Source organism: Cucurbita pepo, chromosome 10 (genome assembly GCF_057944985.1).
Source record: "Cucurbita pepo subsp. pepo isolate OVF chromosome 10, ASM5794498v1, whole genome shotgun sequence".
Lineage (NCBI taxonomy): Eukaryota > Viridiplantae > Streptophyta > Magnoliopsida > Cucurbitales > Cucurbitaceae > Cucurbita > Cucurbita pepo.
Window position 1 is genome coordinate 11,430,598 of NC_141807.1, and position 20,749 is coordinate 11,451,346.

The 20,749-nt window shown below is 34.9% G+C and overlaps 1 non-coding gene across 1 annotated transcript; it reads left to right on the forward strand.

The window, feature by feature from the left end:
• Positions 1–10,594: 10,594 nt before the first annotated feature.
• Positions 10,595–10,667, forward strand: TRNAA-AGC (transfer RNA alanine (anticodon AGC)). Its single transcript has one exon. It is a non-coding gene; the product is annotated as a tRNA-Ala (tRNA).
• The last annotated feature ends 10,082 nt before the right edge of the window (positions 10,668–20,749 follow it).

A 20,749-nucleotide genomic window follows, 5' to 3' on the forward strand; every position in this document is an offset into this window, starting at 1 on the left:
ATTCTTTTTTCTTCTATCCCTACCGTAATTAACTTATAGAAAATAAAAATAACTTCTATTCTTTTTTCTTGTCTCTATAGTAATTCTATTATTTTTTTCTTCTCTCTATAGTAATTCTATTATTTTTTCTTCTATCCCTACCGTAATTAACTTATAGAAAATAAAAATAACTTCTATTCTTTTTTCTTGTCTCTATAGTAATTCTATTATTTTTTTCTTCTCTCTATAGTAATTCTATTATTTTTTCTTCTCTCTATAGTAATTCTATTCTTTTTTCTTCTCTCTACGGTAATTCTATTCTTTTTTCTTCTATCCCTACCGTAATTAACTTATAGAAAATAAAAATAACTTCTATTCTTTTTTCTATTCTTTTTTCTTCTATCCCTACCGTAATTAACTTATAGAAAATAAAAATAACTTCTATTCTTTTTTCTTGTCTCTATAGTAATTCTATTATTTTTTTCTTCTCTCTATAGTAATTCTATTATTTTTTCTTCTCTCTATAGTAATTCTATTATTTTTTCTTCTCTCTACCGTAATTAACTTCTATTCTTTAATTAACTTCTCTACAGTAATTAACTTCTATTCTTTAAATAACTTCTATTCTTTTTTCTTCTCTCTACAGTAATTCTATTCTTTTTTCTTCTATCCCTACCGTAATTAACTTATAGAAAATAAAAATAACTTATATTCTTTTTTCTTGTCTCTATAGTAATTCTATTATTTTTTCTTCTCTCTATAGTAATTCTATTATTTTTTCTTCTCTCTATAGTAATTCTATTATTTTTTCTTCTCTCTACAGTAATTAACTTCTATTCTTTAATTAACTTCTCTACAGTAATTAACTTCTATTCTTTAAATAACTTCTATTCTTTTTTCTTCTCTCTACCGTAATTATCGCAAACCCTATGTAAATAATTTAACAGCGGTCTAGATCTAAAAGATCTAAAAGATATAATAATAATTGCTCATGGATTTCATTAACAAAGAAAATAAATGAAATAATGATGATACATTCCATAAACAACTTAATATATTGTTATTAATAAGGCATTTGGTCTAGTGGTATGATTCTTGCTTTGGGTGCAAGAGGTCTTGAGTTCGATTCTTGAAATGCCCCTTCTTCAAAAGAAAAAAAGCACAATTTTGAAAGAAAAAAAAAACAAAAAAACAAAATAGTTATCAATGGGGCCTGACCCAAAGGAATGCGTGGCAATGCATCTTTCAACTTCTATAAATTTTTCATATATTGAGGCACGAAAAATATATAGACTAGCAACTAAGAATTATAAATCTACTATAAAGGCATTTGGTCTAAGTGGTATGATTATCGTTTTGGGTGTGAGAGGTCTCAAGTTCGATTCTCAAAATGCCCCCAACAAAATTATATCAAAATGAATTATGCAAGATAATATTAATAATGTGGTTTTTAAACATTGAACCAAGAAGATTTTTTAAACATTGAACCAAGAAGATTTTTTAAACATTGAACCAAGAAGATGAGAATACAGAATGAAACATATTCTTGGAAGGGCCGGACTTCAAAAAGAGCATTACAGAAATTGTTCTATTGTATTCTTTCTAGGAACTTTTCATTATGTTGTCCGCTGTCGTCAAATAGATCATCTGTTGTCACAATCCTTTTAAGGAAGATGCGCCCTTTCTAGGAACTTTTCATTATGTTGTCCGCTGTCGTCAAATAGATCATCTGTTGTCACAATCCTTTTAAGGAAGATGCACCCACATAACCGATAAAGAAGTTTCAGAAAGCCATAGGTTCGAATCCTATCACCTTGATGTTGTATTCTCAGGGGCCGAAGTGCAAAGCCCCGTAGTCTATCCGTGGTCAGGAAGGCAGGCATGTTGTCCGCTGTCGTCACATAGGTCATCTATCGTCACAATCCTTTTAAGAAAGATGCGCCCAAATAACCTATGAAGAAGTTTCAGAGAGCCATAGGTTCGAATCCTGTCACCTTGATGTGGTATTCTAAGGGGCCGAAGTGCAAATCCCCAAAGCCTATCCGTGGTCAGGAAGGCAGGCGAACCACGCACACTAAAAAAAAAATATCTCCTTTTCTATCACACGTGGAATTGTCATTCTTTTGTCTTTTGAAACCCCTTACCTTATCAGTCATCAGGCAGGTTTTTGGTATCATATATCGAGATAATTATTATGAAAAATCTATTCCACTAGTATGACTTAGATACCCTTTCTTTGTGGTATCAGCCATGCTATTTGAATAGCCTGAAGTCATCATAGCCTCTCCACCGGTTCCGAAGACTCCTTTGGCATCAATGTGCTCCAATGAAAGAGATGAGACCCTTTCCTGAACCAAAACCGAGCATAAAACACCGAGGAGAAAGTCGAAAGCGAGCTCTTTTCGCGTATACGCAATCTCGAAACCCAATTAGCTCACGGACTGTCTCCTCAAGCCTGGCGAGTATGAGTGCTTGGTAAGAGAGAATGTCGAATGAGAAAGACATTCGATTACGGCAACATTCGCAACTACCAAAGTGCACTAAACCTAGTAGAGATCTTCGACCTAACGACAATAGAACTTCAAGCCCATTTTATCAATCCGCTTTGTACCTTATTGTTGACCAAATCGGATGCACGCTAGGCCTAAATTCTCTCTCAGTCACCCGGAGACGAAATGATGATCAGATCCGAAGTTTACGAATCGAAGAGAAAGTGGATCTGAGTTCTACACGCTTTCATTTTCAAAAGCTTCGCTTGCCTACGGTACTTTATTCAGGATGTGCAACAATACGGTCATCTCTCAGCCGTGTATAGAGAATTCCTTGATCATTTCCTTGGCGGATAACACAAATGAAATCGTTTCCCTGACCGCCCATCTTATGAGTTCATTCTTGTCTTGTTGGTTTGTTGTACTATTCTATACCTCTCTCGATTGATAGAAAGACGTTCGGGAGCTGGGAGGGCCTATCGTGAGGGAACTTTCCTTTTCACGACAGGCAAAGGTAAAGCGGGAGCTGCATATATCCACGGTGATCAAGGCAGAGCGACTCCTTCTTTAAAAGAGGTTGGTTTTATCGAAACTGTTAGATCCGCTTTCGTTAAAGAAAAAATAGTAGCTCTTGGTATGGCCGATATTGATTCGTATGGCAATGCGGACTCGACTCAGGATGAGGATTTCGCTTTTCATACTGCTGCTATGAGCCGAAAGAGCTGGTAAGCTATCTCGCTAAACGAAAGGAAAAAGCACGTATGCGTTGACCTCTTTAGGACCGGTTGCTTCCTCTTTTTGTTTATACGTTTGGAGAAACCTGCTAAGCGCGCCTTTCTTACCAGATGTGATTCAATCTTTCAGCTCAAACTTTCCTATCGTCCGACGGAAAAGGTAGGAGTACGACTACCTTTTCCTTTTCTTGCCCGAGCCAAGGGATCATTCAGTTTCTACCAAAAAGTTCGCTATCTATTAGTTGCCGTAATCGAATGTATTTCTCATTTCATGTTAGCTCCCCCAAGAGCTTCCTTGTCCGTAGTAGATGAAATCTTGGACTTCTATCGGACTTATAGCATTGCCTGGTGAGCTCGCCGTTGAGGGTGTGCCTTACAGGAGATCGAGCAGCCTTTCTTTCCCTACCTGGTATGCTTTTCCGCTTATCGTGCAACTAGCCAACTAGCCAAAGAGAGAGGGAGAGGGATCATGTCAATCAATTTGTATGTGCATTTTGAACGTCCTGTACTTGCTTGCTTAGGTTTCATAACCAACATCTCCGGTTTTCCTCGAACCAAGAGGTCCTGCTTATCTATACCCAACAGTCACACTTTCAGCCGAGAGACTGATTTTTTTCATAAAGTCGGTTCATAGATCAAGAAAGAATGAAGCTGCTTACAGGGACGGTTATGCGATACGTCTTTTCATACTCGCCTTTTCTTTAACCCTGCTATCAACCTAGCCATTCTCGCTTGTTGCTTTAAGGGGTCTCCCCACTATAGATTACTCAGATTGGTTCTCGCGTCCCTGTGCCAAAAAGGATGGGCGAGTTTGGTTTGAGTGTTCATCGATTGGGTGGATCCATTTGCTCCGGGGGGGAGGGGGGTGGTGAGACGAGGTGTAGCGCAGTCTGGTCAGCGCATCTGTTTTGGGTATGTTATCCGCTAAATGTTTTAGGACAGGGGGTACAAATTTTCTACATAGGTCATCTATGGTCACAATCATTTTAAGAAAGATGCTCCCAAATAATCGGTGAACAATAGACTTTAAAGAAGTTTCAGAGAGCAAGAAGAGATAGAACAGAGAATAGGAGTGAGTCGTGCAAGAAAGAAGGAACTAGTAGGTTTAATTTGGGTTCATTTGAACTAAAAAACGAACCAAATTTTTTCAAACGAACCCAAATTCAAGACTCACTAGCCCATAGTCCATATGTGGTAAAATAAAAAACCTTCCGTGGCCCAACCCTTATTTGCAATCAGCATCCAACCATTTCTTTTTCAACCTACACGTATGCTCCAGGCCAAACTCACGTAACTAGTTAGAAGATGCAGCCCACAACTGAACGGAAGACAAGTGTCACAATCGCACTCTTGCAGTAGTGAGACAATGATTATGTGACATTTGTTCTAATCCAATGAACAAGTCAACCATGCAAAATTTAGACTGAACGAACAATAGTAGTATATGCTCGAATCACATTTTGAAGAAATATTTTAGAAAACGTGAGCGAGGAAATACGTTAAAAACAATTTCAAATAAAGCAATGTTATAAGCTAAAAGTGAAGAAACAACAACTGGTCACGTTCTTCTATAGTACATTTTGGGACATTTTAGTCCTGATGGGTGTAGATATGATTTTGAGGGCTAATCATACACCCCGTATTGGCACAACAATAATAGTAAAAGCCTATCTAAGATGAAAGCAAGTAAAAGGTGTTTGGAATGAGCATGCCACCATGAATCACAAATCGTTTACAAGAATAGCTGAGACATCTAACATGCAGTCACAGGCAACATGCCTCGACCAATCATGACCGCGACATCTGCCCTTACACAATTTGTCAATATCTCTATCAACCGGCTCTTCATAAACACAACGTTGTAGGATGAGGCTGACTTTAGGTCTCCCGACGCACTTCTAGCTGATCTCAGTATTGAGGAGTCTTTTCCAACCTACTAGAAGCTATTGAAAATCACTTCTCGGTTTGTTAACTCATCAAGTCTTCTCTGTTGGTGTTTATCCTACTTTCTTCGCTTGAAACAATTTCTTCTTTGCACGATGTCATACCACCTGCTTTTACTTGATGTTTTCTTGGTCGGAATAATAACGTTTCAAGTTACTGACGTGGACAACAGGGTTAGTCTGTATCGATAGAAGCAATTGAATCCTATATGATGTCTTCCTCATCTTGTGGATAACTTCGACTAGTCCATAGAATTTTCGCACCAGTCTTTGGTTCTTGTTGCTTTGAACTCAAAGTTGATCTGACCTTAACTTATCATAACTCTCTATTTGCTTTGAAATTATCGTGGTCGACCCTTCTCTACATCCGTCTGGATGGTATTTTTGCGTGAAAATGTGATGCTTTAGTGGTTTGTTTTTGTCTCCCTTCTTCAGTAGAGGTGTTGGCTTGGTGTCTTTGCCAAGCATTTGAGTGATCACTGACAAGAGCCTTTGCAGGTCAAATAAACCCGACTGTGAACATGACATTTTGCTATTTGTAGAATTCAACTAGCTCATGCTGAGCCGCATGACATCTTGGTTGATGGATGTTTGTCTAAATGATCGTTGGGTTAGACTCCGTTACTACTAGGCATTTTTCTAGGCGCATGTACATGACTTTGTGTTCTAGCAGGATGTCAATCACTGACTATTTGGGCTCTAGAAGGTTGGATATGAAGGCTGACTATTTATAGTAAAAATCTTATAGAGATATATATACTAAATAATTATATATAGTAGGCGGTTACATGTAGTGAAGCTATATATAATAAACTGAAATCATATGTATACCCATTAGTCAGTGCTTCCTAAATGTACATTTCTCATTCTCCATATCCTCTCTTTGCATACCAGAAGTCATTAATACAAAACCATTAGTCAATATTTCTTCTTCTATTTTCTCTATCACGTTCTTTGTGTTCATTTAGATCAAGTGTGTGCATTGTTGTGTGATTCTAATAACTGGTATCAGAGCGAGGAGAGATTCACCACGATCTGTGAAGATGGAAAGTTCAAAGACTGGAATTGAAAAGTTTGATGGTTTCGATATCAGTTTCTAGAAGATGTAGATTGAAGATTATCTGTACGAGAAAGATATTCAGGAACCCATTTTGGGGTGAAGCTGGATACCATGACCACGGAGGAGTGGAAGCTCAAGGATTGTCACGCCGTAGGGTTAATTTGGTTGACGCTGCCAGGGAACCAAAGAAAGTGCGATTGGAAATGGTCCATACAGACGTTTGGGGACCATCTCCAGTTTCTTCATTTCTAGTACCAAAATTTCATGGATTAGAGGTCTCGCCCTTGCAACGACAACTCTCTGTTTTCGTTAGGCTAGTCAGATATCTCATGACCACTCTTTTTCTCCTCACCATAGCTAGACACTATAACGTTGATCCAGTTTTGTCTTATATAGTTAACGTTCACTCTTTAACGTCCGAGGACATTTTATAACTACCACGAAAATCAAAACATACAATAAATTCATACAAGTTTTACAACATATCATATACTGCTTACTTGGTCGTGGAGAGACGTGTCATCGAGCTGAGTCATAGAGATATACGACTCTTTATCCTAAAAAAAAATCTATATAATTTAAAATATGGCAGATACCAATCTGTCACAACCCAACTTTTAAGGGTTCAAAACTCAAATAGAAACTAAAATTGAGAGTGAAAACAAATAAAAATAAAAGTAAATTAATATAAAATAAGAAAATGTTGTAAAATTAAAATGAGATTGAGAAAACAACACAACATTAAATATAAAATTAAATTAAATTATAAGACGCTGTTGATCAAGTTTATCCAAACAAAAAAAAAAAGTGTTTGGGATACAATTACAAAAAAAAGAAAAAATACAAAAAAACTCAAACACAAAGACAGACTAACGCTACATAACAACACCATCTGTGAGTGCACAACCTTTGAAGGCTCCCTCATCTCAACGGTAAGTTCTATTACGAATCCATCCAAAATAATCACACCTGTGACTACATCTCCTGACTTTAAACTGCTAGTCTGAACATGGTTTCGTCACGAAAGCTTTAGAGATAAATCTATCTTTACAAAAATATTTTTCTCTTAATTTAAAATTAGTCATAAAAAGAAATAATTAGGTACAAATTTGGTCTAGAATTCAAAACTTTTAAATCTTACTGTTACTTAACTAGATTCAAATCTAGATTCTTGAACTCCTAGTACCATAATACTGTTACTTAACTAGTTCCCTTACCTAACTAAAGTTTATCTCCTCTTTAATGAAGCATGAATTGCACTGAAGTTCATGAAATGCTTATAGACTCCAATTGTGAGTACTATTAATGCAATCATGTTTCATATGAGTTTGTCATAAATGAAACTAAGGTGCATTCAATACAACTTTATTTTCTTGTCATACGAGGCAAAATAGAAAAATTAAATCAAACAAACTAATGAACTGAATCGAATCAATCCAACCAAAATTGATTAGTTTGTTTCTTTTGTTGGGTTGTTGGTTTATTTGATAACCCTTGTATATTATAACGATTCAAAGAGAATAATATATTTAAGTAGAAGCTAAAAATATTTGGTGTTCAAGAAAAGGCATTTGGTTTAGTGGTATGATTCTCACTTGGGGTGCAAGAGGTTTTGAGTTCAATTCTTGAAATGCCCCTATGTTTAAATCTTTTCTTATCTAAGGACATCATATTCGAAATCAACCTAACTTCATATTCGACATTTTACACTTACCATCATGCTCTTAATACTCATAGTCTTAACATCTCATCCCAAGGCTTTATTCTCCAAGACAAATTCTACATCCAAGGTATTCTCGAAGACAAATTCTACATCCAAGGACTTCACGTGTTTCCTGCAATACGACCTTAATACCTTGGCCTAAGGCTTCATACATACGTTTCAAGTGGTATAATACCTAGGCCTAAGGTTTCATACATACGTTTCAAGTGGTATAACAAGGGCATTAGGCTTCATGCATACGTTTCAAGTGGTATAACAAGGGCATTAGGCTTCATGCATACGTTTCAAGTGGTATAACAAGGGCATTTGGTCTAGTGCTATGAAAGTTCGATTCTCAAAATGCCCCTTCAAGAGATTGTAGTATGAAAGACATTTACCAAGTAAATAAATACATTAAAATAACACATATGTAAACTATGTTATTAATATTTTATTTATATTACATCTTTCCTTATTTATGAAATAATGATCGGAGATATTTTTCATTTTCACAATTAGACGAGAGGTTTAGGATTTTTTAATGTAAGAATCGTGGGGATGTAGCTCAGATGGTAGAGCGCTCGCTTCCGATGTGGAAAGTACGGAGATCGATACCTTGCATCTCCAAATGAATCGATCACTAATATATTATTTCTTTTCAATTTTTTCTTATTTACGACATAATGAGCAGGGATAGTTTTTCATGTCACTATTATTGATGACGACACGTTTAGGATTTTGGGACGTGAGAATCGTGGGGATGTAGCTTAAATGGTAGACCGCTTGCTTTGCATGCGAGAGGTACGGGGATAGATACCACGCATCTCCAAAATAAAACTATCTATTATTAAATATATTATTGAAAATTATTTCTTTTCAAATTTTCCTTATTCATGACAGATTGAGTAGCAATATTTCTTCATTTTCACTATTATTGATGATGAAAAATTTAGGGTTTTGTGATGCAAGAATTGTGGGGATGTAGCTGCGCTTAGCATAAAAGAGGTATGACTTAGCATACGAGAGGTACGAGGATTGATACCTCGCATCTCCAAAAGAAACTATTTATTATTAATATTTTATTTCTATTCAATATTTCCTTATTTATGACATAATATGCAGAGATACTTTTTCATTTTCACAATTATTGATGAAGGGACGTTTAGGGTTTTCTGATGTAAGAATCGTAGGGATGTAGTCCAAATGGTAGAGCGTTCATTTCCCATGTGGAAAGTACGGGGATCAATACCTTGCATCTCCAGTTGAATCGATTACTAAATATATTATTTCTTTTCAATTTTTTCTTATTTAGGACATAATGAGCTCGGATAATTTTTCATTTTCACTATTATTGATGACGAGATGTTTAGGACTTTGTGACATAAGAATTGTGGGGATATAGCTTAGATGGTAGAGCACTCGCTTTGCATGCGAGAGGTATGGGGATTGATACCCTGCATCTCTAGATTTTCTTCATTTTCACTATTATTGATGATGGGAATTTGAGGGTTTTATGATGCAACAACTGTGGGGATGTAGCTTATGATGGGAAATACGTTATTAATATTTTACTTCTATTCAACCTTTCCTTATTTATGACATAATTAGCGGAGATATTTTTTCATTTTCACTAGAATTGATGACGGGACATTTAGGGTTTTTTGACATAAGTATTGTGGGAATGTAGCTTAGATGGTAGATTGCTTGCTTAGCATGCAAGAGGTACGGGGATCGGATCGATACCCCATATCTCCAAAAGAAACTATTCGTTATTACTATTTTATTTCTATTCAATTTTTCCTTATTTATGACATAATGAATAGCGTTATTTTTTTATTTTCACTATTATTGATGACGAGATGTTTAGGATTTTGTGACGTAAGAATCTTGAGGATATAGCTTAGATGGTAGAGCGTTTGCATCCCATGTGAGAATTACTGGGATCGATACCATGCATCAACAAAGGAAACGATTACTAAATATATTAGTTCTTTTAAATTTTTCCATATTAATGACATAATGAGCGGGGATAATTTTTCATTTTTAATATCATTGATGACGGGAAGTTTAGAGTTTTTTTATGTAAAATGTAAAATCGTGGGATTGTAGCATGCGAGAGATACGGGGATCGATACCTCGCATCTCCAAAAGAAACTATTCGTTATTACTATTTTATTTCTATTCAATATTTCCTTATTTATGACATAATGAGTAGCGATATTTTTCATTTTCACTATTATTCATGACGAGACGTTTAGGGTTTTGTGACGTAAAAATTGTGGAGATGTAGCTTAGATGGTAGAGTGCTCGCTTTGTATGCGAGTTGTACGGGGATTGATAACCCGCATCTCCAAAAGAAAGTATTTAATTTGTTATTATATTTTTTCATTTTCACAATTATGGATCCCCGCATCACCAATCCAAACTATTTGTTATTAATATTTTGATATTTTTTTTATTTTCACTATTATTGATGATGGGACATTTAGGGTTTATGATGTAAAAATCATGGGGATGTAGCTTAGATGGTAGAGTGCTCGCTTTGCACCAAAAATAGAACTATCTATTATTAAATATATTATTTCTTTTCAATTTTTCCTTATTCATGACATGTTGGGTAGCAATATTTCTTCATTTTCACTATTATTGATGACGGGAAATTCAGGGTTTTGTGATGCAAAAATTGTGGGGATGTAGCTCAGATGGTAGAGTGCTCGCTTAGCATGCGAGAGGTACGGGGATTGATACCCCGCATCTCCAAAAGATAGAAATTATTTTTTTAAGTATGAGTTAATTTAACATGTTATGTATCCGTGGGTACGAGAGAAAAAGAAAAGATACTTATATAAGGATTATTATATCATTATGGCTATGCCATTTTTATAGATAAAAGAGAGTAATGTCCCACAAGCACATATAGAGAAAGGAAAGATACTTGTATAAAAGTAAAGATACTTATATAAGGATTATTATATCATTATGGCTATGCCATTTTTATAGATAAAAGAGAGTAATGTCCCACAAGGACATATAGAGAAAGGACTTATTGTAAGTAAAGAAAGCAATCTAGTAGTTATACTGCTACTTGTGAAGAGGGAATTTGATGAATTCCTCAAAAGATAAGAGCTTATAGGATGGTGGTAGCGTCCCATGCATATGACGGAACTTCTTCACAATTGCAATATCTGACCAATGAACATTATTGTCATTTATAGCTTCTATCACAATACTATAAAATTTGGGGTCAAGGCCTATATGGGACTGAAAAGACCATTCACCACACGCTTGTAAATTAAATTATATCTATCACCTCTGAAATTTTCCACGGCAAACCTTCCAATAGCTTGCACTTCTTCATCATTGAAATCCTTAATTGGAACTAGATTTTAAGGCAAATCTTCTCCACGACTCACTTTTGAACACTTTTACAGATAGTTTCAACAAACTTACTTTGCTCGTGAATACTTTGGAGTTCAATATTTATAGTTGGAGAACACTATTCAAATTGATATGGTCGAATCTTACAACAAAGTCTTATTGAGCCTCACTCTATTAGGAGATAGCCTCGAATCAATTTCTTTAGTTTGGGCAATGGTTGCATTGTTTTAGTCAAATAACCGAGACTAGTGTATTACCAATAGTATAGACATTTTGTACGTGTATTTTCTTACATATTAACAATTGTATACAAATAATAATTAAATTTATGAGTAGAAGTTTGGATGGAGTTTTATTAAATAGGTACTTAAATTATATATAAAAATATATAAGATTTTTATTTTTTATTTTTTTTATATACATTTAGGAGAACAAAACAAAGTTTCGAGAAGAGGTCATTCCTGCCATGTTTTAATTTTTATTCTTTTATTTCTCGAAGATTAAAAAAAAAAAGTTATCCTCTCTCAAATATGGTTCGTTATTTGATTATTTTCTCTTGAGTGAATTTTAAGTGAAACACATTCTCTACACAAGTAATTGCAAGATGCAAGCTTCACACCAAGAGGAATCAAAGTCCCAACTATCAACGTACTTAAGTGTCAATTTTTATTCTCCATCTCAACATAAATTAAACTTATTTTCGTGAAGATATCTATTTATAAAAGCAAAATATCTCAGAGTCACAAAAATAAAAATGAGATATAGATACGAGACATAAATATTATACCAAATAGATATGATAACTGTAAGGATTAGATTTGATCGAGTTATTTGGATTAGATTTTATCTAGTTATTTGAATTAGACTTGATTTAGTCATTCTTGAATTGGATGAGAGATTTCTCCCGATTCTTCTGATCTTTCCAGTTTTCTTTTTTTGTTCCTAACATTTTGGTATCAAAGTCATGCCCTAAACTAGTTAAAACTAGAAGCAGCAGTCTTCTACGTGTGTCATAATAAAAGTATGTCGATGGAGAGTCCACTTGTGCCGTCTGCTGGAGGAAGGAGTCAAGGTCGTGGAAGCTTTAGAGGCATAGGAAGGGGACGAAGCAGACAAACCTTCAACAAGGCCATAGTGGAGTGCTATAACTGTCACAAGCTAGGACATTTTCAATGGGAATGTCAAAGCAATACCAGACGAGGCAGACAAACCTTCAACAAGGCCACAGTGGAGTGCTATAACTGTCACAAGCTAGGAAATTTTCAATGGGAATGTCAACGCAATACCAGACGAGGTAGACAAACCTTCAACAAGGCCACAGTGGAGTGCTATAACTGTCACAAGCTAGGACATTTTCAATGGGAATGTCAAAGCAAGGAGAAAGAGACAAACTATGCAGAGAGTCAAGAAGAGATGTCGCTGGGGCTTACGTGAATATGAATAAGGCCAATAGAGAAGATATGTGGTTCCTTGACTCGGGATGTAGCAATCATAAGTGTGGGAAGAGGAATATTTTTCAGATTTTGATGGAAGTTTCAGAGATTCAATGAAGCTGGGCAATAATTCAAGCATGGTTGTAACTGGAAAGGGTAATGTACTGCTGGAAGTGAATGGAATCATAATGATAATCACAGGAGTGTTCTATGTGCCAGATCTGAGGAACAATTTGTTGAGTATTGGTAAATTGCAAGCAAAGGGGTTACCTTTTTGTTTCAAAATGGAACATGCAAGGTGTTTCATCCTGAGAGAGGCTTAATCATGGAGACAAAGATGTCTTTGAATCGAATGTTCGTATTGCATGCTATATCTCAGCCTGTAGCAGCCGTTCAAACTCAATTGAAACTTATGGGGAAAAGTGTATCAAGGTCTCTGTCGTACACTCACCGCTCCAATTCCTATCGCCATAGTCAGAGAAGCAGAAGGGACCCAAGTTCTTCCCCCTATCATTCCACTACCAATTCCAGGAGAAGCAGCCGTACAAGTTCCCTCAGCCACCAACGCAGAAGTAGGTCTTTCTCGTTATCTCCCTTCCCCAAATCGTCCAGTTCCAATCCTAGTCGTGCATCCACTGATCGGAATCATTCCATAGAGAAGCTTAAGAAAGAGGAAGAAGAGAAGAAAAGGCGTGAAACAGAGTTGAAGAAGTTAGAAGAAGATGCAACTAGGAGGATGGAAGAACTAATTCAGAAGAATGTTGAAGAAAGGCTAAACTCTAAAGAGACTAAATTAGAAATACAGAGGCGAATAGAGGAAGGTTGCACGAAGTTGTTTGATGATGTTGATGTGCAGCTTGAGAAAGAGAAAGAAGCCGCTCTTACTGCTACAAGACAAAAAGAAGAACAAGCACGAAAAGAGAGAGAAGAGCTAGATAAAATGCTGGAAGAGAATAGAAGAAGGGTAGAAAAAGTACAGCGACGATTAGTTCTGGAGCTGCAGCGGAAGGAAGAAGAACAATATTGTGAGCTTTAGTTGATTTAGAGATAAAAAGAGGAGGCAGCTCAGAGAACTAAGCTAGATGATAAGAGTTTGAGTTATGTTTTGCTGGGAGTTAGTGAAGAGTCAAAAGCTTACAGACTCTATGATATAGAAACGACAGATGAAAATAAGGATATAGAAGCGGCAGATGAAAATACTGCAGAGGAAAATATTTCATCTGGCTCTTTGGCTGAAGCAAGCTCTCCTTGCTTGAATAAGGCAAGGAATAAGAGACCACCAGTCTGGATGAGAGACTATGCAATAGGATAAGTTTTTTTTTTTTTGTAAAGAAGATGATGAAGCTCAGCCATGTTTACCCCTACTGAACCTGCAAACTTTGTAAACTTTAGAGAAGTATTGAAGAGTGAGAAATGGAGGCAAGCCAGGGATCTGGAGCAATAAACAGAAATGACACATGGGAATTGATGAAGTTACCTGGTGGAAGTTTGGTATGAGGTCCTTGATATAAACTGATTACTATTCGTGTTCAGTTTAAGGGAGGGATTGTTAGGATTAGATTTGATTGAGTTATTTGGATTAGATTTGATCTAGTCATTTGAATTAGATTTGATTTAGTCATTCTTCAATTGGATGAGAGATTTCTCCCAATTCTTCTGATCTTACCGTTTTCTTTTTCTGTTACTAACAGTAACATGTCATTCTTACCGTTTTCTTAAATGCTTCCTAATTATTATTATTTTTTTTATGAATTAGGTTATGAAGATCATTTGAATTATAAACGCTTTAATTCAAACAATATTTAATAACTAATCATTTTAATATTTATACTCAAATATACTAACAACTACTAGTAACACTAGTCTCAATGACTTAAAGAATACAACTATTATCTCGAACTATAAAAAAATTAATTCCAACCTATTCTAATGGACAAACGCTTTATTAGACTCTATTGTAAGATTTCACTTCATCAATTTAAGTAGCGTTCAACTACAACTATAAATATCAAATTCTTAAGTATTCATGAATAAAATCGGCCTAACAATGTCTCAACTATTTACCAAAGGTGTTAGAATGAGCCGTGTGGAAGGGTTGCCTTTAGATGCTTTAGTACCAATTAAGGATGTCAATATCCTAGTAGTGCAGAATGCAGGAAGGTTCGGAGTTGAAAAGAATAACGAGAATAGTGGACATCGTTTCATTTACAAGCGTGTGGTGAACGGTCTGGTTGGTATGACTAGAGAACGTCGTCCTCGCAGAATTTATATTATTGTGATAGAAGTTATAAATAACGATGATATTCCTTGGTCTTTTATTACAAAGGTGCAGAACTTTTAAAGAAGTTCTCGAGTTCCTTGTCCCCAAGTAGCATACAACTACTAGAATGCTATCTCTACTTATAATAAATCCCTCTCTCTCTCGAAATATATATGTATGTGTTTGTGGATGTATTACTCTCTTTTATTAATGAAATATGGCATAGTCATAATGATATTATGAGTATCTTTTCTATCCCTCCCTTCCTTATCGCTATATAAAGAATATGAAGATTATAAGTAAAAGATGTACAAGTAATTTGTTACTTTTGAACTTAAAATGCTTATAATTCAATATATCTTTGTTATCAACAATAATTATCAAACGGTATATAATTTTGTCCAAGTAAGGTCGCTTCTCATTCCCTGTATGATATCATAACACAAAATCGAGCGGAAGGGTTAAAGATAAAATGGTAACAAAAACCCATTCTTCGAACTAACTATAAAGGAAGGGTTGGTTGGAAACCATGTCTATGCTTCTTTGCTTTAATCACACGTAACTAAATATATATAAGAACAACAGAATATGGCATGCCCAGTCAAAACATAAAAAATTTCTTGCCATGTTATAGTTAATGAATATGGTATGCACAAAGATCCGATGTCACACTTCATGATTGGAGACCAATACAGTGAGCTATGGTCGTCCATAACGTCCTTTGGTCCAATTATGTCAAGCAAATGTTGTAGCAAGCAAAGAGTTTTTAATAAGTTTTCTATTGCAAAGAGCTCGGTTTAAGGCACAAATGTCTCTGATGTGAAAGGCGCACCAATTCAACGAGATTTAAGTAACCATGAATAAGACACAGGATACAGCTTGTAAACAAAACGATGTCCATGACTCTTGTTATTTTCTTCCACTACAAACCTTCTAGCCTCTTGCACTTTTTTGTCATTGACATCCTTAATTGAAATTAGAATTGAAGGAAACGCTTCTCCACAACTCATTCTGGAACACCTATGATAGATAGTTTCAACAGATTTACTTTGTCGAGGAATACTTTAAAATTCGAAATTTATAGTTGAACGCTACTTAAATTGATGAAGTGAAATTTTACAACAGATGTTAATAAATCGTTTGTCTATTAGAAGAGAGCTTGGAATTAAATTCTTTATAGTTGGGATAAGGGATGTTTTAGTCAAATTAAGTATACTTTTTAGTTTTAAAATAAATTAATTTTTTAGTTTAAAATAAATTGATTTTTTAGTTTTAATTTTATTCCTAATAAATTAATTTTGATGTGGTGTTATGTATTTTAATAAAATTAATATTAACTTAATCAACAAAAATTTATATTTTTTTAAAAATTATAAGCTAAATTAATAAAAATACCATTGAACTTTGCACTTTATCTAAAAAAAATACTCATAATTTTTTTTAGAAGTTTCAATAATACACTTAATCTTTAAAAAAAAGAAAAAAAATCTATAGAAACTATTAATTTGTTTTTTAAAAAAAATACAGTTGAATTTTCAAAAAAAAAAAAAAAAAAAAAAAAGCTTCAAAACTACTCGTTAACTTTCAAAAGTGTTTAAAAAAAGATTGATGGGGAGAAAATTGTGTTCATGGAGAGAAAATTGAAGGTTATTTTAGGAGAAGGTTTTCAAGATCAGTATAAGATCGTGAAAACATAACAAGAAGTAATATCCTAGCTTAAGGTCGCCATTAAGAACCTACTAGTAAGAGTTGGTCGTGGATGAGAGTGGACTTTGGAGTGTGGGCCATGGACTAACCTCTGTTTTTAATCTAGTATTTTTTGTTCTTCAAGTCTGCTTCTTATTTTGTGTTTGTAATGAGTATGTATATGTAACACCCAAAAAATGAAGGAAATTATCTCCCATAAGAATAAGCCACTCATGAAAGACCCAATGGATAGAAAGGAAAAAAATTAAAGGATTAAGCAAGAACAAAGGACTTAGTCAAGTCACTGGTGTACCCTAACAAGTGATTTCATGGAGTTAAAGGCCTTTTGAAAAGGATTGGAAACGAAAAAGTAAATCAAAAGGGCAAAAAAGTCATTTTATCAATTATCAAAAATCTTTCCCGATTTGTAATTCCTTATCTAGAAGGAATCTCAAGATTAAAAAAAAGGGAAAAATGATAAAAAAGCGATGAGAAATTTGTAGAAAAATTTTGGATTTTTCAAGAAAAAAAATAATAAAATATTCGGAAAGTGGTAAATTACCAAAAAACCCCTAGAAGAATGGATAATTACAGAAATGCCACTCTAATTAGAATCAGAGCATCTACCGTGACCATCCGAGCAAAATCTTTCGAACTCAAATCTCAACCGTCGGATGTCCTCCAAAATTTGATATGATCTAGAACGAACACGCACGGATCATCACATCCAACGACTAGTATGCAAAGCCAAGGTCGAAAGGCCATGATCGGAGTTGATATCACCAAAAAATTATCTAGAAAGATCGATCTCTAAATAACGAAGATTCTGGAGCTCTCAATGTCGGTTCAAGCTCCTCCTATAAAGTCGGAAGTAGGAGCAACAATACGGAATAAAAATCGAGAAAGGTCGATCCCCCAATTGAAGGCAATAAACGTTTAGATTGTGTTTCTCCTACATTCAGATTTCTTCCAAATTCGAGAGCAATCCTCCACCATTTCTCTTCAGACTTATTCCTACCCTTTCTCAACAAGATTACCCACAAGTTCTATGAAGAAATAGAGTGCTGAAAGTGCCTAGAAACCATTCCCCCAATTCAATCCGCCATTGAAGAACTTCAAGAAAAACTTGAAAATTCAACCCGAGGATACATGATGACTCGTCGAGAAAGAATGATTCCAATTAGTTTCTGTACCTCCAAGGAATGCTTCCATAAAAGACCACGAAGAAAAATAACCTCGAGAGCGTGCCAAATTGAAGGAAATAGGTTTCAAAATTAAATTGGGGATAAGAGTCAAAATTCCTATATCCGATCTCTTTTCCTTCAGATTAAGGATTCCTCTAGCTTCAGAGGAAGAAGTTGAGTAAACTTGATGAAGGAATCCAGAGCTAAAACGTCGTAGAATAAGCTACCCACGAGATTAAAAATCTGGCGTTTCGAGTGAGTTGCATACCGAGAACGATTTCTGGAAATTAAGGTCCTACACTCAAAGACGTTCCTCCAAACCAATTCCTTTAGCCTGAAGATAGGATATGGAAGAGGTTTAATGAAGAAATAGAGCCTTGAAACCCCTAGAATCGGCTACCCAATAAGAAATCCTTTGTTTTATCTCTAGCTATAAATCAGATTTTGGATGAACTTTGGTAGCGAATATCTTAGGCTACGATCCACGAGAAGTTATCAAATAAATCCCAAGCCCTTTCTTGTAACATCCATCTTTAAGTTTCACGAAGAAATCGAGGAGAGAAACACTGTCAATGTGGTTGTACAGGCCGAGTTTCAGATGGCGGTGATGCAAAAAATGTGCATCTTATTTCTTTTCAGAGGAAGAAAACGATGATACGGCCAGTTCAACTGAACTGTCCAAGTCAACTCAAAAGTTGACATTTTCTCGGGTTTTCTCAGTAGATCTTATTTTATGAAATGTTGTATGAATCCTTTTCCCTAGAGTGGTAACACCGTTTTGTTTTAAAATGTCTTGTGTTGTCAAAGGTCCTACCGAGAGTAGAACCCAAGTCGTTGGATTCAAAGTCCAAAGTGCTAACCACTACACCATAGAACCCCTTGTAAAAATTTATTTTGGAGTGGGTTTCCTATTTTATGAAGATTCCACAAGAAGGGAGATCCTATCATGAGTCAAACTCAAGTTATTGGATTCAAAGTTCTAGACCTGTTTTATCTAACTCGTTGTGATCTTGAGCATCTTTAGAGTGGTTGCAGAAGTAACCCTCCGGTGTTGATTGAAGCTTTTGGAGAACATGTAATTTTATATATTTCTTATAGTTCATTTATATAATGTTGTATATTACAAACAAATTGAAATAATACTTTACATCCCCGTCTTTCTTTCTTTCGTGCAAAACTTAACATGAAAACTATGTTATTTCAATATTCACTCGAGAAACAAGGGGTGAAAACTATATTATTTCAAACCCTCCATTATTGCTTCTACTTTGCGTGAAAATGCTTCCACTAAATCATGTTACTAACTAGTTGGTTTGGTTTGGTTTGGTTCAATTCTTGGGTCCACTAGATTGAATTGACGTAGCTCAATTAAACTCTTGATAATATAAAAATCATAAGTTTCTTAAATTAAGTTAACTTAAAAGTTTAACCCCTAATTTTTTTTAGAATGTTTAGCTTTGTGTCTAGTTGATCTCTAAATGCTTAGAAGTATCTAATAAGACTTCTATTTAAGGAACTTTTCACTATAAAAGATGTAAGACTTCAGGTTTATTATTAAGGAATTTCAAATGAGTTATTTGATATATCATAGAGGACAAAATATTTATTTGTTTCAAATATCTTACGTTGACCATTCTTTTTTGTCAAGTATTTTGAATATTATCATTGTGAATTACTAATGGCATTAGATTGAATCTCATTAATAACAATATCCCAAAACTCAGGTAAAGATTACATCAAAATTAATACTTTAATTTCATCTTCAAAATTTATTTCCACTTAACTCAGTTGACTAATAATCATAATAGTCACCCGTGCACAAATATTTACAACCTTAAAAGGTAAAATTATAAGGAGTACAAGAAAAAAAGGGTTAAACATAGTTTCAAAATATAGAAAAAAAATAGTAGGAATTGGTCAAAGTCAACATCCATTGATCACTTATGACACAACACAACACATATGAGGGTAACATTTTTTCATTTCTCTACTATATTAGGCCCTTTGGTTTATTGGCTTTACAAGATGGAGACATGAAGTTTTCTATGTTCGAAATCAATTTGGTTGATTGTTTTCTGGTTAGCATTGGTACCATCAAAACTTGTTTATTTCTTTGAAATGTTTGAGTTTACAATTTACATGTTTTCATTTTTCTACTTTGTCTGCTTGCATTTAGAAATGAAGCAAAATTAGTCTGAGGGTTTTAGGCAGATTGTTATAATTCTAATTTTTAACTAAAAAGAAAATTAGTCTCGTTGTCACACTTGAAACTACCCTATAGGTATAATCGACCTATTATCCTTCCACCAATAGGAGAAAAAGGCAACGTTACTATGTGAAACTAGTTTCATGTCATTTATTCAACAATAAGGGTGTTAGCATGCATTTGGAAATGAACCCATATTTAAAAAATTTATATAAAATAGAAAAGAATTGTTATCTCAAAGACAATGATACTATGTGAAACTAGCCTCAAGATGCTTCCTTAACTCTTAGGGGCGGTAAACCAACGGTTCCTTCACCCAAGACCCATGGCCCGACTCCCAACATGGAAGGGATAATCTAGAGAATCATTCCAAGAACCCTAACGGATGGGTTATAAACTCACATTTCAGTGGGTTCTCCAAGCACGGATTGCAAGTTAAAAGAGTTTGAAAACAAAGTAAAATTATAAAAGAAACCAACCAAATTCGAATGGGTGACCTCTTGATCTGCCGTCAAATGCTTTACCACTGAGCTATGGACCCATTTTGCATGATTTCAACCTTAATGACCCCTTCTACAGAGTGTCAGTCTAAAAGTGTAAAAAGTGTCTCTCCAAAATAAAAGGGCCCAACCAAGTTCAAACGGGTGACCAGTCAAATTCTCTACCACTGAGCCATAGGTCCATTTTGTAGGATT